The following is a 16,290-nucleotide window of genomic DNA, read 5'->3' as shown; positions in this document are numbered from 1 at the left end:
CATCACTCCATGCTCTTCACAGGGGCATGCCTTCCTCGCCTCGTCTCCCCACCCACCTCCCCTCTGGTAACCGTGTTTGTTCTCTATAGTTGCAAGCCTGTCTCTTGCCATACCTCCTCCTCCTCTCTCTCTCTCTTTCTCAGTCTCTCTTCTCTCTCTTTCTCTTTTTGCTCATTTGTTTCTTAAATTCCACATATGTGTGAAATATGGTGTTTGTCTTTCTCTGACTTACTTTGCTTAGCATCATACTTCTCTAGTCTGTTCATACCATTGGAAATAGCAAGGTTTCTTTTTCTTTTTCTTTCTTTTTTTTTGGACTGGGAAAGTAACTTTTCTTCTGGGGTGTGGGCACATGTCTAGTCTCAGAACTTCTGGAATTGCCTCTTGGTGCCAGTGATCTTTGTGACTTTGAGCATGTTGAAGTGCACAGTCTTTTTCAAGGGCCAACACCCACAGTGACCATGTCACCCACATGGACCTCCCAGAGCAAGAGGGGTAGGTGCACAGACATGCTTTTGTGACATTTTTCAAAGTGGTTGTACTTTTGGATGTAGTGGAGGTGGGCTCAGCAGATGACAGTGGTTCTCTGCATCTTCGTCTTGGTCACTGCAACAGGCAGAATATGCCCTTAGATGGAGACATTACCAGTAAAGCGAATTTTTTGTCAGTGTAGGGCCCTTAATGGGCTCCTTGGGTTTCTTGAAGCCCAGACCAATGTTTTTGCAGTACCATAGGAGCTTCTTTTTGCCAGTTTCTCCAAGCAGGACCCTCTAATGATTTTGAAAGGTGGAGGTTTACTTTCAATGGGCACAGTGAGTCTGAATGTCTGCCATCTTCCTGGCCACCTGAAAAAAGGATAATATTTTATTCTTCCTTATAGTTGAGTAATATTTCATAGTCTATATATACACTACTGATTCTTTATCCATTCATTGTCAATGGATACTTGGCTTTTTTCTGTAGAAAAAAATCTACGTAGATTGTAGATTATGCTGCTGTAAACATCAGGGTGCAGTTATACCTTTGAATTAGTATTTTTGTATTTTTTGGATAAATACCTCATAGTGTAATTGCTGGATTATATGGTACTTCAATTTTTAACTTTTTGAAGAACCTCCATACTGTTTGCCAGGGTGCCTGTACAGCTTGCATTTCCACCTAGTGTGCAAGAGAGTTCCCCTTATTCCACATCCTCACCAATGCCTGTTGTTTCTTGTGTTGTTGAGTTTAGCCATTCTGATAGTTGTGAGGTGATATCTCATTGTACTTTTGTTTTGTAATTCCTGATGATGAGTGTGTTTCCCTGATGATGAGTCATCTTGTCATGTGTCTGTTGGCCATCTGTAGGTCTTCTTTGGAAAAATGTCTTTTCATATCTTCTGCCATTTTTAATTAGATTATTCATTTTTTAGGTGTTGAGTTTTATAAGTTTTTAATATATTTTGGATACTAATCCTGTATCTGATATGTCATTTGCAAATATGTTCTCTCATTCTGTAGGTAGTCTTGTGTTTTTGCTGATGTTTCCTTTGATGTGCAGAAGCTTTTTATTTTGGTGAAGTACTAATAGTTTATTTTGCTTTTGTTTTTATGCCAGTACCATACTGTTTTGATCACTACAGCTTTATAATATAATTTGAAGCCCAGAATTGTGATGCCTCCAGCTTTGGTTTTCTTTTTCAGGATTGCTTTGTCAATTTGTGGTCTTTTGTGGGTCCATGCAAATTTTAGGATTGTTTGTTCTAGCTCTGTGAAAAATGCCTCAGGTATTTTGATAAGGATTTCATTAAATTGCATTGTTTTGGGTAGTATAGACATTTTAACAGTACTTGCTATTCCAGTCCATGGGCATGGGCTGTCTTTCCATATCTTTGTGTCATCTTCACTTTCTTACATTAGTGTTTTATGGTTTTCAGAACACAGGTCTTTCACTTCTTTGATTAGGTTTATCCAGATAATTAGGTGTCTTAATTGTTTTTGCTGCAAATGCAAATAAGATTGATTCCTCAATTTATCTTTCTGCTGCTTCATGTTGGTAAATAGAAATGCAACAGATTTCTGTACATTGGTTTTGTGTCCTGTGACTTTACCAAATCCATGTATCAGTTCTAGCAAGTACCTTTTTGTTTGTTATAGTATTTGTTTTAAAGTCTGATTTGTCTAATGTAAGTATTGCAGCTCTGGCTTTCTTTTGACATCCATTTGTGTGATAAATGTTTCTCCACCCCCACACTTTCAGTCTGTGGGGGTCTTCAGGTCTAAAAAGAGTCTCTTGTAGGCAGCATATAGATGAGTCTTGTTTCCTTTTTATCCATTATGACACCCTACATCTATTGATTAAAGCATTTAGTCCATTTACATTGATGATAATTATTGATAGGTATATATTTAGTGCCATTTTATTACTTGTTTTGTTGTTGTTTCTGGAGATTTTATCTGTTCCTTTCTTGTCTTTGGCACTTTTGGTCTCTCCTTTGCACTCCAAGAGTCTCCTTTAATATTTCTTGCAAGGCTTGTTTGGTGGTCATGAACCCCTTTAGTTTTTGTTTCTTTGGGAAACTATCTCTCCTTCTATTCTGAATGGTTGCCTTGCTGGATAGAGTATTCTTGACTGCATATTTTTCTCATTGAACACTTTGAATATATCATGCCATTCCCTTCTGGCTTGCCAAGTTTTTGTTGAAAAATCTCCTTCCAGCCCCTGGGTTTTCCCTTGTAAGTTAAGGACTTCTTTTTTCTTGTTCATTTTAAGATTTTTTTCTTTATCACTGTATTTTGCAAATTTAATTACAATATATCTTGGTGTGGGCTTGCTTTTGTTGATTTTGATGGGAGTTCTCTGTGCCTCCGGGATGTGGATGTCTGTTTCCTTCCCCAGATTAGAGAAGTTTTCGGCTATTATTTCTTTTTTTTTTTTTTTAAATGTTTTATTTATTTCTAGGAGAGAGAGAGACAGCTTGAGCAGGGGAGGGTCAGAGAGAGAGGGAGTCACAGACTGAAACAGGCTCCAGGCTCTGAGCTGGCAGTCAGCACAGAGCCCGACGCGGGGCTCGAACCCACGAACCGCGAGATCATGACCTAAGCGAAAGTCGAACGCTTAACTGACTAAGCCACCCAGGCACCCCAGCGGCTATTATTTCTTAAAATAAATTTTCTGCTCTTGTCTCTCTTCTTCTGGGATTCCTATAACATGAATGTTACCATGTTTGATGGAATTACTGAGTTCACTATATCTATTCTTGTGTTGTATAATTCTTTCTCTCTTTAGTTCAGCTTCATTATTTTCCATTATTTTGTCTTTGAGATCACTAATTTGTTCCTCTGCTTCTTCAATCCTGGTGTTCATCGCATTGATTCTTTTTAACTCTTTTATCTCTGGGTAAGGGTCTTCCTGACCCTTCCTCTGGGTAAGGGACTTCTTTTCTCAAGTCCAGTGAGTATCCTTATGACTGTTGGTTTAAATTCTCCATCAGGTGTGTTACTTATGTCTGCTGCCCAAAGCAATGTACAAATTTAATGTGATCTCTACCAAAGTACCACCAGCATTTTTCATAGAGCTAGAACAAATAACCCTAAAATTTTTATGGAATCATAAAAGACCCTGAATAGCTAAAGCAATCCTGAAAAAGAAAAGCAAAACTGGAGACATCACAATTCTGGACTTAAGCTATATTACAAAACTGTAGTCATCAAGACAGTATGGTACTGGCACAAAAAACAGACACATAGATTAGTGGAACAGAATAGAAAACCCAGAAATGGACCCACAAATATATGGGCAACTCATCTTTGACAGAGCAGGGAAGAATATGCAATGGAAAAAGGCAGTCCCTTCAAAAAATGATATTGGGAAAACTGCACAGCAACATGCAAAGGAGTGAAACTGGACCACTTTGGTACACCATACACAAAAATAAAAATGGATTAAAGACCTAAAGTCTGTTTCTGCTGATGTAAGTGTTGTTCTTCTTTTTAAAAATTTTAATGTTTACTTATTTTTGAGAGAGAGAGAGAGCAAGCGAGCACAGGGGTGGGGCAGCAAGAGAGAGGCAAACACAGAATCTGAAGCAGCTCCAGGCTCTGAGCTGTTGGCACAGAGCCCGACGTGGGGCTTGAACACATGAACCATGAGATCATGACCTGAGCCGAAGTCAGATGCTTAACCCACTGAGCCACCCAGGTGCCCCCTGATGTGAATATTGTTAATCTTGCTTTCTTTTCATTTATACCTAAATGAGATATCTTGTTCCATCCTTTCACATTTAGGCTGTGTGTGTCTTTAGATCTGAAGTGAGTCTCTTATAGGCAGCAAACAGATGAGTTTTTAAAATTCATTTGGCCACCCTATGTCTTTTGGTTGGAGCTTTACTCCATTGACATTTTAAGAAGTTACTGATAGGTTTGTATTTATTGCCACTTTGCTCATTGTTTTCTGGGAGCTTTTGTTGGTCTTCTTTGTTCTTCTCTTGCTTTGTTTCCTTGTGATTGATGACTTTCTTTCATGTCATGTTTCTCTTTATTTTTTTATGTATCTCTCAAAGGTTTTTGCTTTGTGGTTACCATGAGGTTCATATATCACAGCTGATATATATATGTGTGTGTGTGTATACGTGTGTGTATATGTGTGTATATATACATGTGTATATATATCAATCAGTCTATTTTAGGTAGGTGGTCATTTCACTGTTGGTGGGAATGCAAACAGGTAGAGCCACTCTGGAAAACAGTATGGAGGCTCCTCACAAGTTAGAAAAGAATAAAAGTTAAAAATACCCTACGATTCAGCAGTTGCACTACAAGGTATTTACCCAGAGGATACAAAAATACCAATTCTATGAGATACATGCATCCTGATGTTTATGGCAGTATTATAAACAATAGCCAAACTATGGAAAGAGCCCACATGCCCACTGACTGATGAATGGATTAAAAAAGATGTGGTGTATATATACAATGAAATATTAGACGGCCATCAAAAAGAGTGAAATCTTGCCATTTACAATGATGTGGGTGGGCCTAGAGTGTATTATGCTAAGTGGAATAAGTCGATCTGAGAAGGACAAACACCATATGATTTTATTCATGTGTGGAATTTAAGAAACAAAACAGATGAACATAGATGGGGGGAAGGCAAAGCAAACCATAAAACAGACTCTGAAATATAGAGAACAAACTGGAGGGGAGGTGGGCAGGGGGTTGGGTTAAATGGGGGCTGGGAATTAAGGAGGGCACTTACTGGGATGAGCAGTGGGTGTTGTATGCAAGTGATGAATCACTGGGTTCTACTCCTGAAACTAAGGTTACACTATATTAACTAACAAATTTAAGTAAAAACATGGAAAAAAATTATTTGGTGGTCATTTAAGTTGAAATACATTCTGAAAGCACTAGACTTTACCCCCCCCGCCCATGTTCATATTTTTGATGCCATATTTTACATCTTTTTCCTTAGTTTACTCATTATTATTGTAGATTTAGTTGATTTTTACCACTTTTGTCTTTTAAGTCTCTTACTTGCTTTATAAGTGGTTGGTTGATTCACTGCCCTATTTTTATGTTCGCCTTTACTAGTGAGATTTTTTCCTTTCCTATTTTTTTTTATTTCTAGTTATGACCTTTTCTGCTTGAGGAAGTCCCTTATTATTTCTTGTAAAGCCTGTTTAGTGATAATAAACTCCTTTAGCTTTTGCTTGTTTGGAATATATTTATCTACCCTTCAATTCTGAATGATGACCTTGCTTAGTAGAGTGTTTCTGGTTGTAGTTTTTTTCCCCCATCAGTGCTATGAATATATCTTACCGCTCCATTCTGGTCTGTTAACTTTTTGCTGAAATATTAGCTGATAGTCTCATGGGGGTTTCCCTATGCATAATTAATTGCTTTTCTCTTGCTATTTTTAGAATTTTCTCTTTATCTTTAATGTTTGACATTTTATTTCTGATGCATCTTGGAATGTATCTTGTCATGGACTGTTGCTTCCGGGACCTAGATTTCTGTTTCCTTCTCCAGGTTAGGAAAGTTTTCACTATTAGTCTTAAATAACTTTCTTGCCTCTTTATCTTTTTTCTTCCTGGGGTGCTTTAATACAGATATGAGGATGCTTGATGTCTCAGAAGTCCATTAAACCACCCTCATTTCTTTTTTTTTTTTTAATTTTTAAAATGTTTTATTTATTTCTGAGAGAGAGAGAGCATGAGCAGGGGAGGGTCAGAGCGAGAGGGAGACACAGAGACTGAAACAGGCTCCAGGTTCTGAGCTGTCAACACCAAGCACAATGTGGGGCTCGAACCCACGAACCGTGAGATCATGACCTGAGCCAAAGTTGGACGCTTAACTGACTGAACCACCCAGGTGCCCCTACATAATTTTTCTTAACTTTTTCTTTTTATCATTAAAATTTTCTCTTTTCCAATTTTTAAGGTTTCTTGGCTATTATTTTTTGACTTATTTTTGGTTAGTTCATTTTTAAATACCTTTTATTTTTACACATGAAACTAAAATACTTTTAATATGGAAATTTTCACGTACACGGAAGCAGAAAAGATGCTACAGAAACAATCCCTGGGCCATCAATCACCTAGTTTCAACAGACATCAAGTTTCTTCTGAATGTTTTCATCTTCTTTCCTCTACATTTAAACCTTTTCTTTCTGGAATATTTTAAAGCAAGTCCCAGATGTCATATTTTTCCCTTGAATAGTTTTTATTTCTAGCAGATAAGGACTTTTTTTTTTTTTTTTTTTTTGCTGGCTTGTTTAATAAAACCGCAAGTTTCACTTACTTATCTTCCTTGTTTTATGATATATAAACCTAAGTTACACATTTTTCTTGGAGCACTTTTATGGCCTATCCCAGAGATATTAACCTCTATATTCTTATTGTCATTCATTTCTAAATAATTTATAAATTTTATTTTGATTTTCTGTTTACTCTAGAGGTCTTTGTAAGTCTGTCCTAAACGCCCCGTGTAGATAGAATAGTGGTGCTGTCTTCCTCCCGCTGCTTTCTGTGGTCAGTGGCTACAGCCTTTTCACTGACACCGTGTAGAATTCGTTGACACTTACATTGTCAGGCTTCTAGAACAACGATGGCGTACGCCTGTTGAGTATCTACTATGTGCCACACACTAAGTATATTCCAGATGAAAACTCATTTAATTCTCATACCAGCTCTCTGATGCAGGGTACAGTTTTCCTTGGAAAGCGTGTACAGTCAGTATTTATGGACTTGAAAGCTCTCTTTTTATTTTTTAGGTCAAACTTCTTAATTCTGTTGTTGAAATATTCTTTGTCTTTACTTACTCTTGTTTACTAATGATAAGGGAGCATGAGGCAAGCTGAGGGCAAAAAGGCTGGCCTACCTCCCACCCCCTCCCCTGCCCCCCTGCCCAGGTGGGATCTGGGTGATATTCCTCGGATACTCTGGCTACTCAAGAACAAAAAAAGGGGTTTAAGTGCCTGCCGTGGTGACGTGGAAAACTAAGGCAAATGAAAAATTAAATTCCCTTACTGCCTGGAGCCCAGTGACAAGTCCTTGAAACTGTCTAAGTGACCTCCCTCTATGAGCTCAGCTCAATGATGACACTTTGCTGCGGGCAAAAGAGAACCTGGGCTTAACCTTATCCCGACCTCGAGGACCCTGTAAGTCTACTTCCTGTATCTCAGCTGCCCCAGGATATATGCTGGCAGTCACACCCCAAGCTTATGGCCCCTCATATACATCTAAAGGGTTTCATGACTGACGTTTTATTAAAGGGCAATAAATGGCATTTCCCTCGCAACAGCCAGCCCCTCAAGGTCCTGTGAACCTTGCTTCTAAAATTCCTTGGAGACTTACTCTGTCCCTGACCCCCTCCCAATCTGAGGGGGTATAATGACCCCAGGGAAGCTCTTCCTGCCCATGGCTCCTGTCCCCGTGGTTTAATAAAATCACCTTTTTGCACCAAAGATGTCTTCAAGAATTCTTTCTTAGCTGTTGGCTCCAGACCCCATGAACCCCCCCATCACCCCAAAACTTCATCACTAAGACCTGGGTATTTTAATGCTTCCCATTTTGACAATGAATTTCTCTTTCTTCCATTTCTATCACTTTTGTTTTTTATAGTCTTAAAACCTTTATTTTTACATGTGTTTTTATATTCTCCTTCAGTTTGTAATGTATTTGTTTCGATTCTGTTTTACCTGGCATCGGTATTACTGTACCTGATTTTTCTTTTCTTCTTCTTCCCCCATTTGTTTCCCCTCTTCCTGTTTTCTCTTCCTTTATCTTTCTCTTATTTTACATGTGGCCAATATGTCTTTTCTTATTTTGTTCTTCAAAATTTCTTGTCATTTGTTACGGGTCTACCGCTCTTAAAAAGCATTTGACAAGTGTTTTTCCTTTATGAATCTGAGACTCTATCTTTCATTGGAAAGATTTAACTCATTGGCATATATTATGATTACTCTCATGCCTGAATTTATTTCTCCCTTTTACGATTCCTCTTTGTAATTGTTTTCTTAAACTTTATTTGTTCTGCTTTCCCCTTCTGATTCTAAGTAAAACAGCCTATTTCTAATCCTCTAGTGGCTACCCTTGTATTAAAACATTTAAACCTTGTGTACTTTTTATCTCTAATTTTTAAATAGATTTATGCAAATAATTGTCCTTTTTTTTTTCAAATTTCCTTATTATTTCCTATTCTTTGGCCATTTCACTATTTCTATCACGATCATCTTTACTAGGGATGAACAGACTGCGGATTTCCTTCACAAAAGCTGATTATTCCCATGAGTGAACAAGTGTTTCGATTTACAGTCTGTTGACATTATAAGTGTCTTAGAATTTCAGAGCAGAGATTCGGACTTGGGTAAACTTTACCTATGTTGTCCTTTTTAATATAGTCAGTGGGTCTTAGGCCGGCAGCTTATCCTTCTGAATTTACCACTTGTATTTTCTCTCAGGGACCATGTTTGTTAGAGTGTGTGAAGAGGACCAGAGGTCTCAGGATTGATGACATTTTCCCCGTGTTCTGCAAAGATGCTGAGCCAAAGGCTGAGAGGGAGTTTGTGGATCATATCAGCTTTCTAGCTATATTGTTCTTCCTTTCTTTACATCATGATTGATTATTGACAGTTGGCCTTTTGGGAGACAGAGAAGAGGAATGAGGTCTTAGTAATGGTACCTCTACTTCATATTTCATTTGTGCATTCACCACATATTTATTGAGTACCCATGATGTGCTAGGCAGGATTCCAAGGGCCGAAGGTGTACTCACTGTCCCTGTCCTCAGGAAGTTCAGTCTGGTGGCAGAAAGCCCAGCACAAAGAAGGGCCAGGGGAGAGGTGTGCAGAGGTTGCTGTGGAACCATTGAGGAGGGCCCTTGATTTGGCCAGATTGAGTCAGGAGATGTTTCCCAGACAAGGCAAATTTGGATGGAAAACTGCAGGATGGTTGGGAATTGGCCAGGCCAGGAAGTGGCGACACTATTCTAGGCATGTTCAGCTGCATGTTTAAAGCCAAGAAGTAAGCAAGGTCAGGGTTCCATGGACTGGAAGTGGCTGCAGTTAGGAAGTGGGTGGAGGGAAGTGGGAAGTGATGGAGAGGGAGGCAGGACCCAGATGTGAAGGGAAATGAGGAACCATAAAACCTGGGCTATTAATTTAGGCTCAACGGAGAGACTTTGGGGAGACTGCACCCGCTTTGACAGATTGCATTCACAGAAGGTCAGAACCATTGCTTTACAGGCACCTAAGAAGTAGAAGTAGGAATGACACAGTCATATTAACCTGTTAGAATGATCTTGAGCTGCTCCGAGGATGCTCCGGAGGGGCTGGTGCTGTGGCTGGGAGATGCGTAGGACACTCTTGCCCTGGTCCAGGCAGGAGGAAATGAGAACTGGAACGAAGTGTATAGCACTGGAGGTGGGGGCAGAGGGAAGATGGGAGAGACAGACAAGATAAGACTTGGGGCCTGATAAATAGGGAGAGAGGGGATGACATTCAGGATGAGTCCGAGGTTTCTACCTTGAACTTCAGGAGGGGTTGTGCTGACCTTCCCTGCAATTTGTAGGACACTGTAGATTTTATGTAATAGCTTTAACTTTAAAACCCTTGCTTAAGTGTGTCTTATTCTCTGCACATTGCAGATGTACAAACCATGTTATGAAGATCTTAAATGACCTTTCCAAAGTCACTCAAGACCATGATTTCTGACATAGAGTCTGGTGTTCTTTCCACCACACCACGGCTACACCATGTCAAGGCAGCATTTGGGGCAAAATAAAAAGGACTCATTGCAACTATTACTAATGATCTATGATTCTGTATAATAGGCAGAATGCTTTTTATTAAAAAAAATTTATATGGAAATAATTTCAAATTTATAAAAAATGCACAAACAAAAAGTACAAAGAATACCCAAACACCCATTACTGAATTCCCCTATTTTAATTAATTTATTTTTTAATGTTTATTTACTTTTTGAGAGAAAGAGACAGAGTGCGAGTGGGGGAGGGGCAGAGAGGGAGACACAGAATCTGAAGTAGGCTCCAGGCTCTGAGCTGTCAGCACAGAGCCCGATGTGGGGCTCAAACCCACAAACGGCGAGATCATGACCTGAGCCCAAGTCAGACGCTTAACCGACCGAGCCCCCCAGGTGCCCCTCAATTCACCTATTTTTAACATTTTGTCCCCTTTGCTTAATTGTTTGTTCTCACAGCATTTTTTCCAAACCATTTGAAAGTTACATACATTATGACTCTTTATCTCTGAATACCTCAGTGTATATTTTCTAAGAATGAAGATAATCTCTTACAACATTATAGTTCACTGAGAAGCTTTAAAAATTTATAGTGGTACAATATTTTAGCTAATGTACCTTCCATATCCCAGTTTTGCCAGCCGACACAATACTGGTATATTTTCTCTGCAGTACAAGATCCAGGCTGGAGGCAGGCATGTCATGATTCATCAGCCTCCTTTAATATGAACATTTCCAGTGTTGCTTTGCCTTTATGACACTGATATTTTTTAAACAATATTCTCCTCTTTTTCTCAACTTTTTTTTTTAAATAAAACATTTCACATCTTGTGCTCATCTGATGTTTTTTCCTTATTGTTATATATATATATAAATATACACACACACATATATATATATAGATATTTTTTTTTTTTTTAATTTCTGAGAGAGAGAGAGACAGAGCATGAGCAGGGGAGGGTCAGGGACAGAGAGAGACACAGAATCTGAAGCAGGCTCCACAAACCGCAAGATCATGACCTGAGCCGAAGTCAGACACTTACCCGACTGAGCCCCTCAGGTGCCCTCCTCATGGTTATATTGAGGTTAGGCATTCATGGCTGGGAGCCCACATAGCTGGTGCGTCCTTCTTAGGGCAGTTGGTTTGGAGGATCATGATACCCTCCCATCCTGCTTGGTGATGTTACCCTTGGTTACCTGGTCAATGTATTGCCTAGTTTCTATACCCACTGAATCACTGTTTTGTTTTTTTTTTTTTCCTTTCCTTACTAAGGAAGTGTCTTTGGGGAAAGACACATTAAGACAGCACAGCTATTCTGCTCCTCATTACAATTTCCCTCTAGATTTAGCATCCATAGATGATTCTTGCCTTCTCCAAATGGCTTCCCAGTTCTACCAATTTCTCTATATTTGCCATTCAGCCCCCAGCTTTCTACTGGAGGCAGACTCCATTCTTTCTCACTTATTTACCTATTTATCATTGGTGCGGAGTCACAGGTTCCTTGTGTTCAATGATTTATAATTCATTACTATACTGAATTATTTTGATGCTCAAACTCTCCCTGATGTGATCAGTGAGAGCCTTTTCCATTTGGTGCCTTACAACATGCTGCTGCCATTTTTTGAGTATTTCATTACTTTGGGGTATGACAAGATGTCCTGGCTCACATCACACCAGCGTCCAATTAGCCATTTCTATAAGGGATTCTGGTTCTACTAATGAGGAATAGTATTGGAGGTGCTCATTGCCAACAGTGTCTTTAATCCGCGGCCTTTTCAGCAGAAAGAGCTGGGAATATATGCACATATGAGACATACTCGTGTATATGTGCATTTATACAGACATATGCACACACACATATGCATGTATGTATATATATCAGCACAGAAATGTGCTTAAGCCCAAACATGTCCATGTGTTAGAAGTCATGAGCCCATACTGATGCCTGCAATTCCAGTTTACCACCCAGGTTCTTTCTCCTCTTTCCTGCTTTCGTCTCTGCGTGTCCCTTTTTCCCCAGTGTGGACCTTGGCTCTGGCATCAATGCGTTCAATCATTTGTTCAGACCTGTATTACATCTAAAGCACTGTCAGATTTGCTTTGCTGATACTACCGTAGTTACAACAAAATTTTGAAAAGGAATTCAGGACTTGTTTGTAATTCTTCCATCCACTCTTCCTGGACTCAGGATACTTGTTTAAATACTTCCCTCACGAGTTACTTGGATTCGTTTTCTTCCTTCCCCCCTCTGTTCTTCTCCTTACTAAGGTTATGTTGCTCATTTGCAGTGCAGCTGGATTGATTTGTTTTAGTTTGCTTTCAGTTATGGACCTTTATCCCCCTTCCTATTTTTCTCTACTCTGATGTTTGCTTTTGAATATATAGAATATCAGCATATTTTTCAAAGTCAAAACTATACAAGAAGTGTTCTCAGAGAATGCCACTCTCTCCCAAATCTCTTCTGTCTCCCTCTTCATCCTGCAGCTAACTACATCCCGTGTTTTCTGCCTTATCCATCCTGTGCCCCTTCCTGAAATGATAAGCAAATGTGTAAAGCTTTTCCCTTTACTAAAAAAAAATTGCTGCCTACGATATACAGCTGACCCTTGAAGAACAGTGGTTTGAACTGCACAGGCCCAGCTGTATGCAGATTTTTTACAGTACATGCTGTATTTTCTCTACATTATGATTTTCTTAGTAACACTGTTTTCTCTAGCTTACTTTACTGTAAGAATACAGTATAGAATACATACAAAGTATGTGTTAATCAACTATTAATGTCCTTGGTATGGCTTCCGGTGAACAGTAGGCTGTTGTAGCATTTTGGGGGAATCAAAAGTTATATGCGGATTTTCTCCTGCGGAAGAGGTGGTTGGTGCCCTGACCAGGGTGTTGTTAAAGGCTCACCTGGCTACTCTTGTGCCTTTTTGTTTCACCTACTGCTGTCTCCTAGAAAGCACTTGCTGTCAGTTCTTAGAGATCTTTCTTTTTTAGAGTAGGCAAATGCTTTCTGAATAAGTTTTTAGTATTAGGTTGACTTTGGATCATGAATTTCACTTACATCATTTTAAGCCACAGATAATAGCGAAATAAAATAATTATACTGGAGAAGTAGGGGTGGCACAATACCAGGCGCCCAGGAAGTACCCTTTGCCTTCTTCTCAGGGCCTCTCCCAGCCCCACCATCCCCAGCTTGAAATCTGACCGTGTTGGTGCCCTGATGCCTACCTCCTGTTTCCTGTCGGATCACGTTCAGCCTCCTGGGCTGTGACTTGTCAGCAGGCCTGCCTATTGCCTCCTTCCTCTTCCCTTCGACTTTTCTGGACTTTCTTCTGTTTCCCGCACCCACCGTATCCTCTCTCACCTTCAAGTCTTTGGAAGTTTCTTCGCTCTTTGCATCATTCACATGTCATTTCTCCAGGAAGACCTTCCTCGACCCACTATTTTATTTACTCCCCACCATATGCATCCACAGAACACTCTGTGTTTCATATTTTATATTTGTCATGATGCAAGTTGTGTGTTTGTTGCACACTCCATGAAGGTCTAAACTGCGAGTCTTCCTTGGTGATTCATTCCCTCAAATCTAGGATCATGTTTGACCTCTGTTCAGCGCTCATTGAGTACTGAGGAGTTGAGCTCCAAAACAGAGAATGTGCTCCAGGTTTTCTGAATGAATGAATGAATGAGTGAGTGAGTGAAATGATGCCAAGCACTCATTTAGGGTGATGAGGTGTAGAGTGTTACGCTTTATTCATGAACAAATAAGAACTTGTTGTGGCACTGTTGGAAGGAGGCCTATGAGCTCTGTGGCGGGAATTGTCGTATCATGTGGATATCATGATGGTGCTTGGGGCCTCATGATGAGCCTCCCATGGAAGTCTCCCTTTGAGGCCGGGTGTTGGGAGGTACCAGTTTGCTAAGACAGCATTTCCACTTCCGGCCCCTTCCTTTAGTCCCAGGGCTCTGTTGTTCACCTCGTGCTGGTAAGGGTTTTCTCCACACATTCCAAGCTAGAAGCAGATGAAAGAAAAGGACAGCTAGTCCTTTGTATTCCATTTTGCCTCCGGTTTCTGTAGGAGGAAGAAAAGAGTGGCTGGCTGTCTCTTCCTTCCTCACACTGCTGTGGGTGAGCATAGTTCATAAAAACTGGCAGATCGAGTACTTCTAAAGATGAGCAAAATTGTGATGTCTGAAAAGGTCTTTCTCTTCTCTTCACCTCTTTTGTGCCTTCTTCCTCCCTTTCAGGGATCATGGGTTATCAGGGGTTTCTGGTCACGGAAGAAGATGGGCTGGTTCCTTCCAAGTTCTTGGCAACTAGAACCAGGCACCAGTCTATGGGACTGTATTTTTGGTAGGTGAAGCAGGGTGATTGTCGAAAAGACCACCAAACGCTGCATAGAAGCGAGGCAAGATTTTATTTCTGGCCGGGCCAAACCTGATCTCCTGATCTCCTGGAGAAATGCAGAGAATGGCCGTGAACAAAGGTGGCAGTGAGCTTGTGTGGATCTCAGCAAGGCAGAATATATTACTTAGTTAACCAATTACGTTTGACAGCATACCGTGGTAACCAATTGCATTGTGACACTCAGGTGTGAGTTTTGCCAGAGACCTATCAATTTTAAGTTCTTTGTCTTGAAATGACCAACCGTAATGAGACATTTGAGAAGCCATGGGGTGGTGACCGACCACCAGGGTAGGATGGTGACGTGGTGTTCTGTAACCTTGAGGACAGGGTGTGGGTGTGGTCAGCCAGGACGGGGAAGTACAGGCTTGCCAAGCAGACTTACAGAAGCAGAAATAGCATGTTAGTATTTAACCGGGCCTGAGGTTCACCTACGACAGTGGGTATGTTTTGTGCTGTACGGAGGGATTTCACACAGCCCCGGGTCATACTCTGTGGGGAATGACTTACACTCAGGGCATCCTTGCCTGGCACTCTTTCCAGACCAAGTACCAGTAGCCTGTGTGGTCAGAGAGCTCTCATCTCATCCTTTGGTCACTTAAGGTCTATCCCTAAAAACTGAGGAGCAAACAATTTGCCGGACTATCTAAAGTGCCAGAGACATTCAGCTTCGGAGAGTGTCTTGGTCTTTGAGCTGCTATAACAAAATACCACGGACTGGGTAGCTTATACACGACAGAAATGTGGTTTTCACCATTTTGGAGGCTGGACATCTGAGGTCAGGGTTGTAGTCGGCCATATTCTTGCTGTGTACTACATGGTGAAAAGAGCCAGAGAACTCTCTGGGGTCTCTTTTACAGGAACACAAATCCCATTCAAGAGGGCTCCACCCACATGGCTTACTTGCCTACCAAAGTCACACCTTCCAACACCGTCACACTGGGGGTTAGATTTCAACATATGAATTTTGAGGGGGACACATTCCATCTGCAACAGAGGGGTGATCAGAATTATTATTATTATTTTTTTAAAATTCCTGAGAGAGAGAGAGAGAGAGACAGTGTGAGCAGGGGAGGGTCAGAGAGAGAGGGAGACACAGAATTTGAAACAGGCTCTGGGCTCTGAGCTAGCTGTCAGCACAGAGCCCGACACGGGGCTCAAACCCATGAACCATGAGATCATGACCTGAGCTGAAGTCAGGCGCTTAACTGACTGAACCACCCAGGTGCCCCTGGGGTGATCAGAATTTGAATACCCCGTTTATGGAATCTGGCAGATTGGCTCAGGAAAACAATTACAAGGGAGAGAATTCTTGTGATCAGTATAATTTTATGTCAGAAGATCTGGAGAATGTTGAACCAGTGGGGTTGATCACCAGCATTGGGGGTTAGGCGCTGAGTTCTCTCTGTGGTACAGTGTGAGGAAGCCATGGCTTTAAGATGCTGCTGCATCACCTCCATTTTGTAACTTGCTTTGCCTTTGAAGGGATTGCTTGAGGTCCTCTCTGCCAGCCTGGAGGGGAGGGGAGGCAAGGCAGTCTGGGTGTTTTCTCAGTGCTCCGTCCTCTGTAAATAGACCGACTTGTCAAGATGATGGGTCAGGAAGCTCAGAGGGAGGATTGAGAGTAACATTGCAACTCTACACAC

General features: G+C 40.7%; 1 pseudogene; it reads right to left on the bottom strand.

Moving 5' to 3' along the window:
- Nucleotides 1-266: 266 nt before the first annotated feature.
- LOC144226925 (small ribosomal subunit protein uS17 pseudogene) lies at nt 267-833 on the bottom strand (annotated as a pseudogene).
- Nucleotides 834-16,290: the final 15,457 nt, after the last annotated feature.

Source organism: Crocuta crocuta, unplaced genomic scaffold, assembly GCF_008692635.1.
Source record: "Crocuta crocuta isolate KB4526 unplaced genomic scaffold, BGI_CrCroc_1.0 scaffold32, whole genome shotgun sequence".
In the NCBI taxonomy this organism is placed as follows: Eukaryota; Metazoa; Chordata; class Mammalia; order Carnivora; family Hyaenidae; genus Crocuta; species Crocuta crocuta.
The sequence above is the reverse complement of the archived record's forward strand: the minus strand, read 5'-3'. Positions and strand labels throughout refer to the sequence as shown.